Source organism: Mirounga angustirostris, unplaced genomic scaffold, assembly GCF_029215605.1.
Source record: "Mirounga angustirostris isolate CCGP_5_RB_7025 unplaced genomic scaffold, mMirAng1.0.hap1 SCAF_7, whole genome shotgun sequence".
In the NCBI taxonomy this organism is placed as follows: Eukaryota; Metazoa; Chordata; class Mammalia; order Carnivora; family Phocidae; genus Mirounga; species Mirounga angustirostris.
In genome coordinates, this window is record NW_026991715.1 from 28294041 (window position 1) to 28300040 (window position 6000).

The following is a 6000-nucleotide window of genomic DNA, read 5'->3' on the forward strand; positions in this document are numbered from 1 at the left end:
AAGGCTGGTATTATAATAGCTCCGGAGACATGGTGAAAATCTCTTAACAAAGGCTATTTAATCCACCACCCTCTTCTTAAATTAAACGTGTGCTGAGGAGGGAAATAGGTCACACAGTCCTATTCTCTTTGGGAGTTCCCAATCCAGATCTGTAGGGATTCGCTCCTCCTCAGGGTGAGCTGACCAAGATTACTGGGAGGTGTGGGGTGCGGGGACAGAATCATATTCTGACCCAAGAAGCAAGTTGAAGCCAGGTGGGTTTTTCACAAAGTGATGCCAGGAGGGGACAGTACCGTGAAGACACAGAACCCAGAGGGAGCCCGAGAAATCCTCTTTTCTGGTAGGTGCTTGACCTACTAATTACCCAAAAAATTCAGGGCAAATGCTTGCTCCACCAATTAATTATTCAGAAAAGCTCAAAGCAGTGGGGAATTGAAGCAAAATGTTGGTGGAAAGTGCCTTTTTGGAGAATCACTGCACACTCCCTGTGCCCATTTCCCACCGCTTTAGTCTCTGAGGATGTCTGCCAGTTCAGGAGGTGAAAAGGAGATTTCCTGACTCCAGCCTTCCCTTCCTCCCATCACAGCCCAGGCCTCCGACGTGGAGCCCCAGAAGGACAGGCAGGGGTTGGCATGAGCAGGAGCATCAGGGGCAGGCGAGGGGTCTATGCCGCTCTGGATTACAGGGCTGGTCACTGGCTCATGGGAAGAGAGAAGCATGAAGGAAAACAAGTCTCTAGAATGGGAGCAAGAACCCCACCCCCAGAGGGCTCCGAGGAGCCTGGCCACCTCCCTGTCCCAAGCTCCTATCATGCCAATTGGCCTTTGTGATTCTTCTGTTAAAACACTCCCCAAGGTGTTGGGCCAATGCCCAGCACAAAAGTGTGCCTCAATAATGACAGTCTTGTTAGTCTCTGTCCCTGGGATCCCTCCCTCCATGGCCACAGAGCTGAAGCAGGAGACATATCTTCCCTCTGCTTGCATGCATTACCATGACCTAGCCATCTCAGCCAAGGGCAGACCACAGCCCTGAGACTCATCCATGGTCCTCTCCCTACCCACAGAGCTGCCCCCTCCACCCAGGTCCCCAGTTGACCGCCCTTCACTTTCACGGTAGGAAATGGTCTGGATATCTTCACTGTCCCTGTCCCTCCAACTCCCCACTTACCAAGGCCCTTTCCATCCTTCACTACCCTATGGGCACCTCACCTCTACATGAAGATTCTCTGACCCAACTCCCCCCCGCCCCAGCCCTTGGGGATCTCCTTCCCTTGGTGCTTCTACCTCCCATTCATGCCTGACCCAGAGGCCCTCACCCAAGAGTTCTCTCCTCCACTCCAAGAAGGCCCCAAGAACAGGACTCAGACTCTTGCTTCTCACTAAGACATCTGCAGGGCCTTCAGGCTGAGACCAAGACACTCTCTGGAAGAACTCTATCTCACAGAAGGCAGTGCACATTCATCAACGTCAATACACAGTGTATTTTAGAACCATTTGTCATTCTAGTGGCCTGGTTATCAACTTTCCATCTTGTAAATATATTCCTCTGGGAGTAAGAACTGTTTCTTTTTGTTATCAAAGGAAATTATGAAATACTAGTGTTCAATGGAACAGTTGTCAAATCTGGCTTTGGAGTGCCCCATATAGTAGAAATTAAATGTTTTCTTCATCTAGCCATATTGAACAGCCAAGATTACCACGGCCGGTCATTAGAGAGACAGATGCTCCCCTGTTCTGTGGGGCGGCCGCAGCGAGAAGCGCAGGCTCGGGAGGCAGATGGAAGGGAGGATGCAAGGATAATCATAAACAAACTGGAATTATTGACTGTCTGCGAGGTGCTGGTCAAAATAGACTGTACCTAGAATAAATAGTCCTTTTACAAAATGCTTTTGGGAGATGCAACAGCAATTTCTTCTTTCTCCGCCCAGAGCTATCTGCAAGAGGAATTCAGACCAACTGTTTCTGCTGAAAGCTGTTTGGATCGTGCCGGCAGGTTTTGGAATCTTCTTCTCACAAAGTCTTGGAGGTCAGTTGCTAATGCAGTCAAACAAAGAAAGACTCACTGGCAGGTCAGGGCTGTCAGACTTTCTCCGCATATCTGCAGCTAATGGAGGCTGGGGTCTCGGGGGTGGCCCAGGCTGCCAGAAGGTGGGCGGTCAGTGGGCACAGTCCTGAGACAGCTGGCCACCTGAGACGCTAAGGAAAGTTCCACGTTGTTCCCAGAAAGGACAACAAAGAAGGCAGACAGACCAGCAATGAGGGCCTGGGGTTCCTTTTGCCTGACCAGCTAAAAACATTCTGTCAGAACAGGGTCCTTGGATGTGGGCCTCATTTGGGGTGGAATATTAGGAACAGGAGTATCTCCAGCTTCAGAGAGCAAACTCATCACATTATGCCTAACTTAGCATCAGTGTGGGCCCCTAGCCAGACTCCTGGGGGTCAGAGAAGGGCAGCAAAGGCAAGGACCCTCCGGCTGACCGCCCAAGTTTTCTTAGTAACCTTCCAGCTACATCGCCCCTCTCCTAACAGGCTTGCTCTCCTAGCATTAGTGGAGAATATCTGAGATGCAGAGTTTTGAAAGCCCTCTTCCCTTGCATATGTAATGTGACCAGCTGTCATAGCTCTGGTTGGTGGGAGACAGTGGGATTGAGGGCCAGGGCTGCCAGCACAGATCCCCCAGAATTCCACATGGAGAAAAGCCACCCCAGCCTGTTAGCAGCCAGTCAGCTTCCTCTCCGTCTAATTAGGTCAAGTGCGCAGTCATTTGCTCATGCTCTGAGCCCCACACTTCCTTTCTTTGTGTGAATGTGGGCTTTCGAGAAAGAGGGGAAAAAACAAGACTTCTTTCTCATTCACATACTATTATGATTCTAACTATGACTGTCCTTATGAAATATGAAAACTGCAACACAATGAACCAGGATTCCTTATATAATCAGAGAAAGTAAATATGCTATAATGGCACAAAGAAAAAGGCTTCCCTGTGATTGTTTCAAGACCAGAAGTCCCTGAGGGCATTACTGACAATGGAGGTGGGATACACAACTCATGTGTATCCTTGGGCCCCCAGACTATAGTAGCAGCCTTCTCCCCTGCTCCCTGTTCAGCCTCCCACAGACGGGGGACACAGGTCTTGAGGTCCCACTCAGCTCCTTCTAATGAGGAAACCAGACACTGCCAAGAGCCACAAGGACCTGGGAGGGCCATGTGGCAACTGAGAGACATCGTCGCTAAAGATTAGCCAAAGGTTTAAGAGTCCCCATCACTGGGGCATTTTCTCCCAGCTTTCCTGACATAAAGGAAATTGGGATCCAGGAATCCCCAGTTTCAAGCTACTCACACTGCCTGCCTCCCCCCATCACACTGGCCACAAGATTTAAAGACACTCGTGCAGACCACTGAGCTAAGCCGAGTGGCATCCACCACCAGAGGTTGGCACGGGCGTTGGAAATCTGGGTTGCAGCCAGCCATGCCAGCCAATAACTGTTTGACCTTGGGCCTCTCCTTCCCTCCCCTCGGCTTTGTGTGTGTGTGTGTGTGTGTGTGTAACAACAGCGAGGCTCACCACTAGATATTCTCTGATCATAACCCACCCCCAATCCCCCTCGTGCTCAAACAGCACCAGGAAGTGAGTGTCCGCTGAGCACACAGATACAGCGAGATACAGCAAGATACACTATAACCCAGGGGTTTAAAGTATGGACTTTGGACTTGGACGAACCTCAGATCCGATTGCAATGATGCCTCTTAACTTCGCTGTGCTGCAATTTCCACTTCTGTAAAATGGGATAAGAGTGCAGAAGAGAGGGCGCCTGGGTGGCTCAGTTGGTTAAGCGACTGCCTTTGGCTCAGGTCATGATCCTGGAGTCCCTGGATCAAGTCCCGCATCGGGCTCCCTGCTCGGCAGGGAGTCTGCTTCTCCCTCTGACCCTCCCGACCCTCCCCCCTCTCATGTGCTTGCTCTCTCTCATTCTCTCTCTCTCAAATAAATAAATAAAATCTTTAAAAAAGAGTGCAGAAGAGAGAGATGTCTGTGAAGTGTTAGCACAGCGACTGCGCAGAAGGGGCGCTCGATGCGGGAGAGCTTCCTGGAACAGCCGCAGGCGGTTCCCACAGCTTGTGCGCATGTGCAGGCCCTCAGGGCATCCTGACTTCCCCGTCCTGCCCCCAAAGGAGGCGATTTACACAGGGCCCACAAAGAAACCGTAGACTTACAATCCAGTCACCCAATCCTGGACAAGATAGCAAACCAGCAGCATCCCACAGGCCTACGCATAAATTTGTAATAAATTAGTGAAGAAATAAATATAAAACTATCAACCTTTTATCCTGGTCATAATAAATTGTATTAGAAGGAATAATCTCCTCCAAAGAGAACTGATAATGGTTAAAATTTCACATTGTAAAATTTGTTGGAGATTATATATATATAAAGATCAAATTGTCTTGTTAAAATTTAGATCTTCAAATATTTGTCCAGGAAAATTGGTTTCGTTAGAAACAGTGGTCACACAAAAAATTCTGAATGTCAGAAGTTATCATGGATACAATTTGACAGCTGTATTAAATCTTCCTATATAATTCATACAAAATAGGATTAAATTCTTTGAAAATAATTTTGTTAAAAATTTTTAAAAAGTAAAATTAGAAACAATTTTACTAGACAGGATAGGAAACTGATCAAGGCATTCAACTGGCTTAAGGGAACTCCCTTCAGAAAATTCATTACATCTGCATTCATACCCATGGAGTCCTTACCATAGTCAAAACATCCATGTGAACAGCCAGGTCCATCCTCTGGGGACAAAATGCCCAGTGCCCACTAGAGAACAGTATCCTGAACCCAGGAGAATTTGCACATGCATGGAGATAGTTTGGCTGATTCTGCTCTAACTCCAGAGCCTACCATTTAAGACAGCCATACCTGAACACCCTCCATTTTTCCAGCCATCCTTCCCCCCTTTCCCCCACACTCCAGTCACACTAGGTGGCTTCTCCAATCTGGGTTCCTTCACATACATCATCCCCCCTTCCTGGCAGGTATTCCCATGCCCTGCTTCCTACCTTTCCTTCAAGACTCAGTCTAGCTCCTCCTCCCATGTGGTCTTCATGCCCCTACAACCCATACCTGGCCCCTCCTCATCCTCTTCTTGCTGAAGTCACTGGTGACCTCAATGTTGCCAAATCCAGCAGAAACTCTCACTCCCATCCTCCTGGTAACCATTTCTTCCAAGTTTCTAGAACTCCTTGGGCAATGAAGCTCCTTTGAGCCAAGGGAAGAAAGGGATGCAGCTATGGGCCATTATCAACCTACACCCAGGTCAGCTGGGGGAATGAGGGCCTCAGTCCTGAAGAAGGGAGCTGGGCAGTGTCCACCACATGCCTCAAACACAGCAGGCCCAAAACCTAGCTCCTTTGGTCCCAATCATTCTATTTTAAAAATGTGTCCTCATTGTCACTGCCCTGTTTCGAGTTCTTATCACCTCCTGACCAGATTAATGTGCCAGCCTCCTTCTTGGTCTTCTTGGTCTATTCCACCTCATCCTCACAGAGTCACCAGTTAGCTAGCTTTTTAAAAAACAGATCAGATTATGTCATCCCAGGCTGGAAGTAAGGAGAGGATGGAGGGAAGGTGGAAGGGAAGAAGTTAGAAGACTCCATAATTTCTTGGATCAGGTTCTATTCTCTAGCCTTCATGGTGGTGGTGGCCAAGGGGAGCACTCTTCCTCAGTGGCCAGCCCTTGATCCATACCCCCAAACAGTCCTCCTTTCTTTATCCATAATCCACCATAGATAAGATGGTGCCTTCAACATTACCTCCAGGTGTGTGCAGTTGGCAAAGTAGTAATACTGGTAGAGTACATAAGCTAAGAAGGTTTTAAGCTCATGCCACCAAGGAGAAGGAAAAATATGGCCAATCACCCCTCATAAACAAAGGAACACTGATGAACTGAGAGACTACATGATCCCACATTTGCAGCAGGAGGAGGGAAACTGCACA